Source organism: Phascolarctos cinereus, unplaced genomic scaffold (genome assembly GCF_003287225.1).
Source record: "Phascolarctos cinereus isolate Bilbo 61053 unplaced genomic scaffold, phaCin_HiC Scaffold_9;HRSCAF=440, whole genome shotgun sequence".
Lineage (NCBI taxonomy): Eukaryota > Metazoa > Chordata > Mammalia > Diprotodontia > Phascolarctidae > Phascolarctos > Phascolarctos cinereus.
The window spans coordinates 18529023-18545628 of NW_027556402.1; positions in this window are offsets into that span (position 1 = coordinate 18529023).

Sequence of the window (16606 nt, forward strand, 5' to 3'; positions counted from 1 at the left end):
GTTCTTGGAAAATACTTTCATCAGCGCAGATCTGTGTAATCGTGAGCTCACAGTGACTTGTCAGCCTTTGTTTATTTGATGTTGACTTTTGTTAACATAGCTTCAAAAAATAAGCCTTGGCAAAGTTGACTGCCCCAAGCTACTGTTTATGATTCATCTGAATGAGAAACATGAAATTAATTAAGTAAACAAGTAAAATCTCATATTGGGTAATCTGAATAAAATGAATAAATGTCTGTGGATAAGGTAATGAGTCATTTCTCTCCAAATACTAAGTTCTTGCTGACATCAATGAGTTTATCAGTAATCCTAATGACATTTTTTCTACCTTTAATCATCTTTCACTTCCAGTTCGTACTCCTTTTTTCCTTCTTTTCTCCCTGTTCTAGATTGTTTGGTTAGGGCTTAAATTGTCCTAACTGCCAATGCTGAGTGTTGCTCGAATGGATTATCCATTGGACCATTGAGGTGGTATAGTGTCTAAAGTGCTAGATTTGGAGTCAGGAACACCTGAGTTCAAATCCTGCCTTGGACACTTACTAGCCTGGAATCTTGGGAAAGTCACTTAACCTCCCTTAGCCTCAATTTTCTAGTCTCCAAAACACAGGTGATAATAATAGCATCCTCCTCATGGTGTCAATGAGATCAAATGAAATGACATATGACAATTACTTTACAAACTTCAAAGCGTTACATTAATATTAGCTATTTTTATTAACCACAGATGGACTTGTTAAGAAATTGTCTGAACACAATTGTTTCCAAAAGTGGATAAAATCTGATTATTATCCAGGTAATTCAGGCTACTGAGCTGTATGTACTGTTAGGGGATGTGTCTTTCACAAGAATAGATGTGACTTAGGCTTTTGGGGCAAAGTGAACTGAAGACCATTAGCCTAAATCCCTAAATAAATGCTTCAGACCCTTGCCTTGCCCATTGAGGTATTAGAAGAGGAAACAATAGGAGCTGGTATTTCCAATACTGATCAGCATAAAAATATAAAATATTAATAAACTGTTTATAATCATAATGTAAGCCAAAGAAGGTAGTGAACTGAAACTAAAAAAAGTACTTGACACAAAGTAAAAGGTCCCAGGTACAACTCTTATTTCTGCTATTTACTTCCTATATGACCTAGGACAGATTAGTCAATCCCTCTGGGCCTCAGTTTCCTCATCTATAAAATGAAGGTATCATTTGACTAGATGACCTCTAAGGGCCATTCCCCTCTAGGTCAACATTTAGGGCTACTCGATAACCATACTGTTGTTTGTGGTCCCACTTATGGTATATCCACTGCCTCCAGGATATCTTAATTTGATTTATTCCTAGCCCTCTTTTTTGGGATTAAGTCCCCTTGGAAGCAGAAAGCTAACAAGGCGTGAATATAGAATAGGGTTTGTAGCACCAATACCATCAATAGTAATAGCTCCTTCAGCTCTTGGGATCTTACTCCAGCAAAATCAGGAATCCTTGACTTTAAATCCTAGCTCAAAAGCTTACTAGGCAAGTCCCTTAGCCTCTGTCTGCCTCAGTTTCCTCATCAGCAAAATGAGGCTAATAACAGCGTTTGCCTCCCAGAATTATTATGAGGATGAGAAGATAGTATTTGTAAAGTGCTTTGTACTTACATAAGCACTATATAAAATACTAGTTTATTATAATTACTACCACTGCTACTACTACCACTACATCAAAATGTCATTTGGGCTCAAATAAGCATAAAATTCCAAATATAAGCTAAGGAAAAATCAATAGGAACAAGGCTTCAAACTTGAATTATGAGGACATATTGAACCAGTGGATGAGGGTGATAGCAACAATCATCTTTTTTTCTCTTCCAGGCAGGACACATCCTAAAGATATCATAAACATAAAGATATCAAAAAGTGTAGTTATGTTAAGAGACTTACTGGCTCTGGAAATAAAAGCCAAATAGAAAGAACATGTTTAAAGCAATTAACATATATCCAATACCAACTTAATGTGCCTTGTCTGAGTCGTAAAATGGATCATAACAGATTTGGAAATCACTCTAACAAAACTCCATAGAATACTTAAAAACACATCATCCTGAGGCACCTAGAGGAAGATAAACACTCTAGTGAAAAAAAAAAAGGAAAGTTTCAGAGACATTCTTAGAATACCAGATAATCAGGTCAAAAAGCCACAGAAATATATTTGAAATAAGCAGCCATCATTGCATTGAGCTATAGGAAAGGCTGATAGCAGGTATACACTATCACAGCTGTCAAATGTCACCAAAAATCATTTATTTCAGAATGGAGTCTATGCAACTTTGGCCAAGATTCAAGAAGGGATTCAAAAGGTCCTTCCTGGGTGACAGTCACATGAACTTAGCTAATGATGTGATGATAGCCAAAGCATTAAGAAATGACTAAGTAATCCAGATTTGTTTGTAGAAATAAAATTGTTTATGGTACCAATTTAGAATCGCGTCATCGTTACCAGAAATTGTGGAAGAGATGTCTTCAAAGAGCCTAGGATCAATGATCACTGCAGATTATGCATAGAAATAGCATTAACTGTGCAACATGTCACTAGGGCTTTAGACGGTTAGCATCTACTGGATTCCTAGATCTCCCCAGACACAAGCTGGAGGTTGGAATAATACATCAGAAACTCACTATCCTTTGTGGACTAACAAACAACGAAACCCAATGCAATAAGTACAGACCTTGAAATATCCTGGAAAGGTTAAACAATAAATTCCACAGGCAGCTGGTATTTATTACTGACCAAACTTGTCTATAGTTATATGATCATAATATTGATATGGGGAAACTTAAGATGATTTTTATAGGTGTTATCATCCTAAGTACCCACAATCTTCAAGATACATGGAGTGAAAAGCCTTCAAAATATAAGAGACATTACTAAAGAAATTAAAATCGTATGGAAACTGGCATAAAGTTCATCTCATTCCTGCCATCTTGTCTGTCATTGGAATCATACCAAGGAGCTTTTCTGTGATTCTACATAATATTGGCTTATATCTCAATGTTTTTATTTAGCTACAAAAAGTATGTATTTTTCCCAGCTGCAGAATAGTCCAGAGGACATTAAAAACAAGAGAATAATAGTAGTAGAAGAGTCAGTGTGATATAGCAGTGAATTGGCTTTGAAATCAGCAAGCTTTGGGTTCTTGTTCTACCTCTCACACTTACTGTGTGGCCTCTGAATTAGCCTATTAGTGCTGTAATGCTCTATTCAACTAAGTTATAGATAAAGTGCTGACCTGCACTGATAGAAAGAACTTGGGAGCTCCCCAAATCGCAGGTCCAGTCCCAATCCTTGTACTAATAGCTATACTTAGTGGCTTTTCCCAGGACTATTTCTGTCTTTTTTTTTTGTTGGTCAGTCCTTTCAGTTGTGTCCAGCTCTTCATCACTCCATTTGGTGTTTTCTAGGCAAAGATATTCAAGTGGTTTGCCATCTCCTTCTCCAGCTTATTTTACAAATAAGGAAACTGAGGCAAACAGAATTAAGTGACTTGACCAGGGTCACACAGCTAGTAAGTGTTTGAGGCTGGATTTCAGCTCCTGTCTTTCTGACTCCAGGCCAGATACTCTATCCACTGCGTCACCTAGCTGCCATTTCTATCTTAACTCCATTTAAATAAAGGATGAGAAGAATGAGTAGAATCACAGCGACAACAGGTCATATTATACTTTAAGGTTTGCAAAGAAATGTCCTACACGTGAAGAGCAGAGAAAGGACAATTATCAGAAGCAATACTTCTATCATACTTTCAAGTGAGTAGTGAGTCCCATTTCCCTCATTCCTTCTCCCCACAGGGTCACTTATATCACATGAACGAAAAGTGTCAAAATGAAAATGGTGGGGAGCAGAGGGATGTCCAGCATTAAGGTATTAAGGTAGTAGGTATTAAGCAGAGCCCAGGACCTCCCTGAAGAGCAGTTTTCATGTCTCCTCACTCGTCTCTGATATCTTTACTTGTTCCCATGCTCCAGTGTTCACTTGTCCAAACTGCATCATATCTCTCTGTTCAGTCCTGCAGCTCTTTGCATAGCACTGGCCAATCCCTGCAGTTTCCATGGCTCCAGCTTGGCACAGAGGGATGCTGACATTGATGCGACAGCACCTTCTTCCTCCTGGCTCTCCAAGCCTGGGAGGCTCCACCTGACCTTGAGGCTCTTTTCTCTCCCGGCATCCCTAGCTTATCACTTTCAAGAGCCTTAGGGCTTTTCTTTCAGAATTGTTTATTTCTTTTTGGCCTTGAGGCTGAAATATGGAGAGAAAAGATTGCCAGAAAACTTTCAGGAATATCCCTCAGGCACACTGGTTCTCTTCTCCCATTGGTGAGCTCCTCCCGGGGTTGGCCAACCTGCATTCCCCTCTTGGCATTGGTCCCGATTATTTGGTCTGACCCTCCATCTTCCCTCAATGCCTCAGGTCTCCTCATCTTGAACCATTCTTCCAACTCTGTAGTCTTCTTACGTAGGAATATCTCTCTACCATGCCAGCCCTCTTCAGTCATTGGTGAGTTGCTCTTGGGGGTAGGCTGAACTTTACCCCACTCCTGGCTCTGTTCTTGATTTTCTGGACTTCAATACTATGCCCCTGCACAGGCGCTCCATCCCACTCTCCTTCAGCTCACTTTTTTGGCTGGTCTTCACCCATCAGAATATAAGCTCCTTAAGGGCAGGGGCAGTCTTCCTTTTTTAAAATTTGTATACCAATGCACACTATTGGGAACACAGTAAACACTTAGTCAATTATGGCCAAAAGAGAATGGTTATTTTGGGGGGGGCTCAGAATAAATGTAAATAGTAATTGTTTTTCTTCTGGTCAGAAACAACCCTGAGGGTCTCCCCCTCCCAATTTGATTTCTTTCTTTCTTTCCTTCTTTCTTTCCTTCTTTCTTTCTTTCTTTTCTTTTCTTTTCTTTCTTTCTTTCTTTCTGTCTGTCTGTCTGTCTGTCTGTCTTTCTTTCTTTCTTTCTTTCTTTCTTTCTTTTCTTTCTTTCTTTCTTTCTTTCTGTCTTTCTTTCAAATGGACGATCCCTTGGCTCACTTCTTTTACAGCCCTAATCACTGAATGGGCATTGCCCAGTCAAAGTGAGAACTCAGAAAGATCTTAGCTTAAAAAGGTCAAAGTCTCCCACTGTATCCTGGGAGCCCTGATCTATATCTGGCCACCAGATCCAGATGGCTTTAGAGGAGAAAGTGAGGCTGATGACTTTTCACAGCCCTCCCTCATTGTAATCCAATTTACTTTCAAGCCATGGCATCATCTTCCTGATGTTATGGTCCTCTTCAAGAATAAAGGGCAAACCACACAACCACACAAACACTTAATAAATACTTCTTGCCTTGAATGCCCCATACACACACTAAGAAAAGAGCTTACTGAAGATCTGTAGGTGCTTTCACAAACATTTGAAACCCTTAGGTAACATACTTTGGAAAGGATAAATGCATAGTCTTTAAAATCTGTGACTAACCTTCAATGCTAGTTCATTCACTCCCCACCCCTCTGCCTTTTTAATGCTCTGTCATACCACCAGGCTCTGCATGCCATAGCAAATCTTGAGTGCATGGTGAGAGTCACAAAGGATGGGATAGAAATGCCTTTCACTTTGCTAAGAGGAGATCAAGAGGCAGCCTGTCTCCTAATGTTGCAATCTTTCTCACATAATAGATGACCAATTTCCTATTACATGGAGCTACCTCCTGCCTGTCTCAGAAGGAACAATTGAAAGAATGCCTATACAAGGCTTAGCCACAAAGACTGAAGTTTTGAAGATGACGTCAATGCTCCTGGATGCTACTTAATCATATTTAAGTGAACCTTTGGAGGAACCAGGCCAGAGGTTCCTATCTGAGCTAGTGATTTTGACATGCAATATTGAAAATGAGTGTATGTGTGCACTTAATGAAATTTGCAGAATTTTATGTGCCTGTATATGTAGCATTTTTCATAATAGGAAAATCTATGAAGACTGGAGGCATCTTTTTTTTAACCTAAAAAGACAAAAGTAATTAAGAAAGCTCTCAAAAGACCAAAGTTTAAGAGAAATAAATTCTTGCCTGCCACCCATGCTTAGTAATAATGACTCATATTTATAGGGCACTTTAATGTTTACAAAGGACTTTCTCTCCAGCAGCCCTATCAAGTACTGCAAACATGATCCTCATTTTATAGAGGAGGAAACCAATACTTTGAGAGATTAAGCGACTTTCCCAGGGTCACACAGCTGGTGTCAGAGATGAGAATAGAACCTGGACCTTCCAGTTCCAAGGGTGGGGCTCCCTTGATTCTGGTAAATGCTTCTCCAAGGTTTGACACTCTTTAGGAAAAGACATTCTTAGATTTTTTTTTTGAGGGAGAGGAAGTGTGTGATCTAAAAGATAAAATACTTTAGCTCTTCTGTTCTTCAGGCTGTCCCAGGGAGGGGTATAGGAGAATTGGAGATGTGTCCAATCACCTCTATTTACCAACACCCCAGCTCAAGAGCCCTGAAAGCCAAATCATCATATTCCTGGGTGAGATCTGTTTGAAAGCCAACTTTGCCAAAGACCAGCCCTGGGTTCTGAAATCCAAGTCAATTACAATATGTGTTTTAAATGGCTCTCTGAATGTAGCAAGCAGCCTCCATCATGAAGATGGCATAAATTCAGCTTAAATAACTTTGCAACATGACAGCAAACTTAGAATCATGAGATCAAGACAGCATTTAATGTAAATACCTATACCTGATTGAAGAAGTTTGTCCTTGCATTTGATGTGTCAAGAATTTAAAAAAGTAATTTCAGGGCCAATTTACAAGATGATTTCTATGGAAGAGAAAACACTGCTATCTACCTTCAACTGTGTGAAATAATGGAAGATTTTAATTATGACAATATAAAAAATAATATCAGTAAGTAAAGGATGAACTTAACAAAAATCCATATCTACTCTATCATTTAACCAAATTACAGGTACTTTCTTGTAGCCTAACCCAAAAGTAACATAGGCTTAAGTTCTCCTGAAATGTCACTGTTTTTCTTCATTAAAATCTGGTCTTCTAAGTTTCAAGGAAAGCAAATACTTGCCTTAAAACAATAATAATTGTGAGGCAGAGCCAACATGGCAGAGTAAAGGCAGGAAGTCACCTAAGCTCTCCCCCAAACCTCTCCAAATACCTTTAAATAATGACTCTAAACAAATTCCAGAGTGGCAGAATCCACAAAAAGACAGAGCAAAATAATTTTCCAGCCCACGACAACTTAGAAGATCAGCAGGAAAGGTCTGTTGCACCAGCATGAGAGAAGAGAGGAGTCCAGAGCAGGAGAGAGCATGCTAGGTCCTACCAAATTAAAAACAAGCCTCAGAGTGACTGAATCACTGGCAACAGTGGAAGCTTCCAGATCTGTCTAATCCACAGATGATAAGGGGATCAGACTACGGGTCAGAAATTGATGCATAAGGGTCCCTTCGCTGTCACCAGGGGCAGGACTCTGTAGCATTGCCTGTGCTTGGATCTGGGTTACAGTTCTGGGTTTTAGTCCCAGTGCAAGGAGGAGCACTAACAGAGCAAAGCTTGTGGCCAAAGGGGAGCAGGGACCCTGGTCACAGGTCAAAGGTTGAAAATAGTTCTTGTGGTTGTTCACAAACCAATATACAGTACAGGAGAGTAGTAAACACACCTCTCCCTATATCATATTACCTTGGAAGAGCCAAAAACTTACAGGTCCCCAGAATTACCTCGAACACAGTTGAAGAAAAAATTTGAAGCTTAGGGCAATGACCCCTCCACTTGGGAAGCAGAGCCCCACTTAAGCATAGAGTTAAAAGTCAAGAAATAAACTGAAAAATGAGCAAACCACAGGAAAAAAAATCTGACAATAGAAAGTTATTATTGTAACAAGGAAAATCAAAACACATACTCAGAAGACAACAAAGTCAAAATTCCTGCATCCAAGGCCTCCAAGAAAAATTCATATTGGTCAGGCCATAGAAGAGCTCAAAAAGGATTTTTAAAATCAAGTAAGAGAGATGGAGAAAAAAATTGGAAGAGAAATTAGAGTGATTCAGGAAAATCATGAAAAGAGTCAACCACTTTCATAAAGGAGGCACAAAAAAAAACTTGAAGAAAATAACACTTTAAAAAACAGAATAGGTCAAATGATAAAAGAGGCACAAAAATACAATGAAGAATGCCTTGAAAAGCAGAATTGCCCAAATGGAAAAGGAGGTACAAAAGCTCAATGCAGAAAATAATTCCTTAAAAGTTAGAAATGGACAGGTAGAAGCTAATGACTTTATGAGACATCAAGAAACAGTCAAAAAAATCAAAATAGTGGAAAAAAATAGAAGAAATTGTGAAATATCTCATAGTAAAATCAATTGACGTGGAAAATAGATCCAGGAAAGATAATTTTAAAATTACCGGGCTACCTGAAAGTCACAATCCAAAAAAGAACCTAGAGATCATCCTTCAAGAAATTATTAAAAAAAACTGCCCTGATATTGTAGAACCAGAGGGAAAATAGAAATTGAAAGAATCTACCAATCACCTCCTAAAAGACATCCCAAAATGAAAACTTCCAGGAATATTATAACCAAATTCCAGAGCTCCCAGGTCAAGGAGAAAATGTTGCAAACAGCCAAAAACAAACAGTTCAAATATTATGGAGCCACAGTCAGAATAATACAAGATTAAGCAGCTTCCACATTAAAGGATCAGAGGACTTGGAATATGATATTCTGGAGGGCAAAAGAGTTAGGATTACAACTAAGAATCACTTACCCAGAAAAACTGAATATAATCCTTCAAGAGAAAAAAATGGATATTCAATGAAATGGAGGACTCTCAAGCATTCCTGATGAAAACACCAGAGCTGAATAGAAAATTTGACTTTCAAATACAAGATGATGAAGAAGCATAAAAAGGTAAACAGGAAAGAGAAATCACAAGAGATTTGATAAGTTTAAATTGTTTTTGTTTTTACATGGGAAAATAAATTTATAACTCCTAAAAATTTTCCCAGTATTAGGGCAGTTAGAAGGAGTATACATAAACAGAAAGCAGAGGTGTGAGTTGAATGTGATGGTATGATTTAAAAAAAATAAAATTAAGGATGAGAAAGAAGAATGCATTGGGAGAAGGAGAAAGAGAGAGATGAATGGGATGAATTATCTGACATAAAAGAAGCCAGAAAGATATTTCACAGTGAAGGGGAAAATGGGAGATGCGGGGAGGAGAGCACATGAACTTTACTCTCATCAGAATTGGCTCAAGGAGAGAATAATATACACACTCAATTGGGTGTAGAAATCTATCTTACCACATAAGAAAGTAGGAAAGGAAAGGGATAAGAGAAATGGGGTTGCTGACAGAAGGGAGGACAGTTTGGGGGAGGTAAGTCAGAAGCAAAACACTTTTGAGAACAGACAGGGTAAAAGGAGAGAGAGTAGGATAGACAAGGGAGGAAATATAATGGAGGGAAATACATAGTTGGTAATCATTACTGTGAAAAAAATTTACAGTGAGTTTTTCTGACAAAAACTTCATTTCTCAAACATATAGAAAACTGAGTCAAATTTATAGCAATAAGAGCTATATTCCTCGATTGATAAGTGGTCAAAGCATATGAACAGGCAGTTTTTAGACAAAGTAATGAAAGCTATCTATAGTCATATGAAAAAATGCTCTAAATCACTATTGATGAGAGAAATGCAAATTAAAACAACTCTGAGATACCACCTCACACCTGTCAAATTGGCTAATATGGCAATAAAGGAAAATGACAAATGATGGAGGGGATGTGGGAAAATTAAAACAATAATGTACTATTGGTGAAGTTGTTTACTGATTCAACCATTCTGGAGAGCAATTTGATACTATACTATGCCCAAAGGGTTATAAAACCATGCATACCCTTTGACCCAGCAATACCAATTCACTTGCTTCTCATTGCATCACCTCCACAATGTCATGGTCCTCTTCAAGAATGAAGGACAAATAACAACAACCATCATTATTAGGTCGATATCCCAAAGCAATAAAAAAAACACCTATGTGTACAAAACTACTTATTGTGGCTCTTTTAGTGGTGGCAAAGAATTGGAAATTGAGGAGATGTCCATTTATTGGGGAATGGCTGAGCAAGTTGTATATGATTGTGATGATATACTATTGTACTTTAAGAAATGATGAGCAGGATGGTGTCAGGAAAACCTGGAAAGACTTACATGAACTGATACAAAGTGAAATGAGCAGAACCAGGAGAACATTGTACATAGTAACAGCAATATTCTATGATGATCTACTGTGAATAATTTAGCTATTCTTAGCAATACAGTGATCCAAGACAATCTTGTAGGACTTGTGATGAAAGGCACTCTCCATCTCCAGAGAAAAAATTGATAGAGCCTGAATGCATACCAAAGATACTTTTTTCTTTACTTTCTTTATTTTTCTTGGGAATTTTTGTCTGTTTCTTTCACAGGATAACTTACATGGAAATGTGTTTTGCATGATTACACTGTATAACCTACATCATATTGCTTGCCTTCTCAGTGTGGGGAGGGGAGGGAGGGAAAGAATCTGGAATTCAAAGTTTGAAAACAAAATGTTGAAATGGTTTTTACATATAATTGGGGGAAAATATTATATGAAAAAAATAATAATACTGTCTTATAACAAATGCTATCTTATAACAAATACTATCCTACTTTTCAGCTATGTCCTTACAGGAACTGAAGAGCAATAAAGAAAAACATGTAAATTCCAGGAAAAGTTTCATATTCAAATAAGCGTATCACTTTCCCTCATTGAAAAACAGAAAGTTGGCCCAATGACTCAAGGTTGCAAACTGACTAACAGGATGCAAGATTCTGGGGCAGGAAGGTTGAGTGGAAGAGAATGTTGGTTACTACCCAGTAATTAAATTAAAGGGGAAAGTAGCAATGGATCATTCTCTGTATCTGTCATAAAAAAAAAAAAGGGAAATGAATGAAAAGCAAGACTCAATGTCTGTCTTACTCATCCACCCATCTCCCTTTACCTTAATTTAGGGCAACATTTTTTTTTACTTGCCAAATATCAGTACATAAGTAAAGAAATATTGCATAGTGGACGTTCATCTTCCCATCATTTCATCGATCCAAGCTTTCTGATACTTGGCACATCTACAAATTGAAAGTCCAACAAATCACATAATCTCAGAATTCAATGACGCCTTAGAGATCAGCTCATCTAACTCGTAAGGGCAGAATAAACGCCTAATAAATGGATGCTCATAATGGAAACATTGATCTTCACAGGATGCTGAAGAAGCTTCTGCATAAATACTTCCACAATTAACAGATTCACTATCTTCTTGGTTGGGAAATTCCTCCACTAATGCACCTTACAACCCAACCATTTTTTTTCATTCAATGTAAGTAAGAAAGAGAGTTTCCCTTCCCCCTTTCAATTATGTGGTCACACAGGATCATGTATTTGTGTGTAATCAACATGTATCTGTGCCCTATGATCCATTTATGAGGTTCAAAGCTCTTCCACTGCGTCAAGAAGGAAGTAATGGCTGAGCAAACAAGCTTAGTCACACCTCTGGGGGCTTTAAACAGCTGCACAAATTTCAGCCCTTCTAGTTCAAAAGTGGAGGCGTTAAGGTTCAAGAGCGCTTTGTGGGGGACAAGCATTCAGGGGGAAGGAAGGGACTTTTTCTTTATCCCCTCCACCCACAGACCATGTAATTATAGTTACTGTAGCAGTAGGAGATAATGCATCAGGTGGGATCAGACATGAATGCAGTTAGTTACTCAAGGAGAAAAGCATCTTCAAAAACTATAATTTGTTTGAGAGAAGAATGTCAGCTTTGGGTCTCAGAAAAAGGACAGACCCTGGATGTCCAGTCGTTGGTCTCTCCACCCAGCAGATTGCTGCACCCAAGAACATCAGGAGTTGTGAGTTACCTTAACCACATCTGCATCCCGCACAGGTACCTCACTAACATTGTACTTGAAGCCTGAGCCCATTCTACCCGTGAATTCTGTGGAGGAGAGCTTTTTTTTTAATTTGGCAGATAGGTAGCAAAGTGGTTAGAGCACCAGGCCTGAAGTTGGAAAGATCTGAGACAAGTGGTATGAAAAATATTGGAGGTTATGGTGAGGATAGAGAATGTGCACAGGCAGGGTGTTTGGAACAGCCATGACGGAGAGAGGGTCCAAGATAATAATATATATTTTTTCATATTACCAGCACTGGCTACCAGCTAACATAGCATGATCAAACCCTAGACCCTGCCATCAATCAAAAATGTTCTACTTTCAGAATCCTGAACTCTGACAGTCCCTTTCTTTGACCGCATTCCCCTGTATTTTTGCTCTTACTTCACCTTAATCACACAATGCCAATTAAGTTCCTGTTCTCCTCTCTGTAAGAGGGAGGGGAAGAAGAGAACAAGAATTTATTAAGGTCCTGTTGTATGCCAGGCACAATACTAAGGCTTTATAAATATTATCTGATTTAACCCATTAATCTGAGAGGATAGAGCTAAAAGAAAGAAGAAATTATTTATTAGGCAGCACAGTGGATAGAGAGCTGGGTCTGGAGTCAAGAGCTCAAATCTAGCTTCAGACACTTGTTAGGTATTGCCTCAGTTTCCTCATCTGTAAAATAAGAATAATAATAGTGTCTGCCTCCCAGTGTTATTGTGAGGATCAAAGGAGATAACATTTGTAATCTGTGTAGCACAGAGCCTGGAACATAGTAGGTACTATATAAATGCAAGCTAGTAGGAGGAGGAGAAGTAGTAAGAGGAGGAGGAGGAGGAAGAAGAATATAAACAGCCTTGCTTCAAACTGAGGAAAATCCCAATTCAGATAAATAAAATGGACTTAATCCAGAGGCACAACCTTTTCCCACCTAGAACACCAGATACAAAGACCCTTATGTTATAGATCCAGGGATACTGATAGCCAACGTGACCCTTCAATAAGTTATGTTCAGGGAGGTGGACTTACAGCTTTGATTGATCAGGACAATAATCAGCCCATGCCATCGGCAGACTACAAAAAGAACTAGACCCACACAACTTGTGACCAGACCAACTTAGGATGCTTCAAGTGAAACTAGAGAAATCATTACTGCTGTATAAGTGATTCCAGTGTTGCTTCATCGGAATACTAAAGATAGATCATGTAACATTTGCCTTGTGTGAAATCACATCTCTATTTTTGGACATTTTGAGTCCTGCATGGGTTATGGCTCTATTTTGTATGTTGCTGCTGTGTTTATCTGGATATGTGATTATATTATGTGTATAGCATCACAATATCTGTCTACTAGCTATACACACTTTTATTCTTTTTATGTGCACATGTGCTAATGCTTACATTTATGCATGCTCCCTTAGGTGCAATATCTATCTATTGAAGTATTTTTATCTTTATCTCATTTTATTTATTTTTATTCTTTTTTTTCTATTTATAATCATTTGCCTGTGTATTGTAGGTATGTAATCTGGATGCTTGTGTATTCCCAAATATAATTCAGATATTTAGTTGCTAAAACAGCCTGTCAAGCAATGCTTTGTATTGTGCTGTATCTGTTGCCTATATTATTGACATTCAGTAACTATGAATAGCATAATGGGGTGATTTTCTGGGATCCTAGGATATTCACTTTTGCTGTTTTTACAGTTGATATTTCTTCTGATGTTTCTGAAGTATAATAGCAGATTTCAAGTGTATCCCAGCTGCTGTTGCCAGGGATTGCGGAAATTCTAAACCTGAGGAGGAACTTAGCATTTATTTTGTGAGGATTGCTATAGAGATGTGAGACTAAGTAAGTCATCGAGTGACTAGCTTCCAGAATTCACCATTTGGTGGTCCAAAGGTTGTGTTGTGAGAGAGATTTCAGGGAAGAAGAGGTGGGAGGAAGGATCTTCATTTTGAGAGCCACATATCAGTGTTAAAAGGGCACAAAGTGGCATGGAATGACCTCTATTTCCCCCCAAATCCCCTGCACACCACATTGTATACCAGGGTTGCAGACTTTACAGAGCAAGAACAGTGAGCTGCACCAATTAGATGCACAGCTAAGCCTCCCTCACTCCCTGGAATTTTCTTTCTTTTTTTGTATCCTCAGCATTTAGCACAAGGCCTGACAAATAGTAAATAATAAATGGTTATTGATACACCTTGATTATGGGCAAATCACTTTTCCTCTCTGAACCTTAGTTTGCTCATCTATAAAATGGGAACAATGCTAGGATAACTGAAGTATATACTTCACATTATAGTGAGACTCAAAAAATGCATGTAAGGCACTTTGCAATTCTCAAAGCCCTATATAAATGTCAGCTAGTACTAGCTGATCGAGCTTGCCATTCTATAAAATGAATTTGCTTAAAATCTATCAACAAACACTTATGAAGTGGCTATAATGTGCCAGGAAGTGTGCTAAGTGCTAGAGATAAAAGAAATGCTCTTACCTGCTCTCAAAGAGCTCACAGTCTAATGATGAAGATGATAAGTGAACAATTCATGCACAAGATAAATAGAGAATAATTAACAGAGGGAAGGCTGTAGAATGACTGTGGAGCAGGGAAGGCTTCCTGTAGAAGGTGGGATTTTATCTGGGACTTGAAGGAAGTCAGGGAAACCAGGAGGCAGAGATGAAGAAAAAAAGAATTCCAAACACAGGCACAGTTGGTGAAAATGCCCCAAATCAGGAAATGGGATGTCTTCTTCAAGGAGGAGAAAAGAGGTTAGTGTCACTCAATTGCAGAGTATGGGGCAAGAAGTCTGATTGGGGAGAGGCCATAAAGTGTTAGAAGTTTGGAAAGGTTAAGGAGGAGGCAAGTAACAAAGGACACCAAACACCAAACAGAGGATTTTATATTTTATCCTGGAGGTGATAGGGAGCCAGTGATGTTGCTTGAGTAGGGGCGGTGACATCATTAGACTTCATGAGATGTCTTTAAATATTTATTCTTGCCAAAACATTAGAATCATATTACATTAGGAAGCTGCCTATGATGCCCAGATGGCTAGAACTGGTCCTTCTTTTTTAATACTTGGCTAAAGCATGTCCCAACAGGGAAAGTGTTGCTTTCCTTAGGCTCATGTTACTAAGTCAGATTTGGGATTTGCAGTGCAATTTGCTTTGAACCAAAATCATGTGACCATAGATGACATACAGCCTAGTAATCCTGGGTCACCCTAAATTGTCTAAAGTAAACTTTATGTGAGGTTTTTTGGTTTTCTTTTTTAAATCCTTATCAACAGGAAATCAATAGTCTGCAAAAGTAAGTAAAAGGTAAACATTCTTTTGGAATGGAAATCCATTGGGCTGCATTCAAGTTATGGATTTGAATGAATTTACTATAGCCTACTATACCCTGATGTGAATGAGAAGAAGGGGCAATTAGAATCTTAAAACTGGGGCAGTCAAGCTACTTGGAATTTGAGTAGCTTATATAATGTTATTATTTCAGACAAGGTCCCAAACTGACTTCTACCTGCTTAGATTAGGTCAATCTGCCAAGCCTAGAAAAAATAAACAACGATTAATAGCACTGTCTTCAGTTTTAAAATAACCTATATCTAAGATCATAAATCCATTCATATATCAATGAAATCACAAGATCCCGAAGAAAGAAAAATGAAATAGCATTTAGCATAGTTCAAATCTATAAGTCAGTCAGTAAACAAGCATTTAAGAACTTACTATGTGCCAAGCACGGGAATACACCTGGGGGATATGAATATAAGCGAAAGAAACAGTCCCCTCCCCTCAGAGAGCTTACGTTATAATGGGCAGTGAGGAGCACCACATAAAAGGGCAGCTGAAAAATGGAGAGACGGGGCATGAGACACCTTGAAGAGGGACATGGTGGCTAAGTCAGAAGGCTGAAAGATGTCTGGTCTGGAGCCCTTCCTTGAAATGGAGGTTCTGGGAAGGACTCACCAGTGGAAAAAGGGGCCCTCAGGAGCAGAGTCAAGATAGAACATTTGGTTTGAAGGAGAACTCGCTGGTAGGTTGTGTTGCTGCTGCTGCTGCTGCTGCTGCTGTTGAAGCATTTTTAAGTCTTTGTGGCCCCATTTGGGGTTTTCTGGGCAAAGATACTGGAATGGTTTGCCGTTTCCTTCTCCAGCTCATTTTACAAATGAGGAACTAAGGCAAAGAGGGTTAAGTGACTTACCCAGGGTCACACAGCTAGGAAGTATCTGAGGCCAGATTTGAACTTAGAAAGATGATTCCCCACCCTGTGCTATCCACTATGCCACCTAGCTGTTCAATTTTTGTACTTTAACCATTTATTAGAGGCATGAGACATTCAAATCATTTCACATCAATCAGTCAATAGGCATCGGCTATTGGACACTGTTGGTTACAAGGACAAAAGCAAAACAGTTCATGCCCTCAGGGAGCTTGCATTCTAATTGAGTGATAATATATACACATACGTATATGTTTTATATATACACACATATAAATATATGTGTATATGTGTGTGTCTATGTGTGTATGTATGCATGTATATATATGTGTACAAGATATCTATACAAATCTAATATCAGGTTACCCTCGGAGGTAGGAAAACAGGAAAGCCCTCCTGC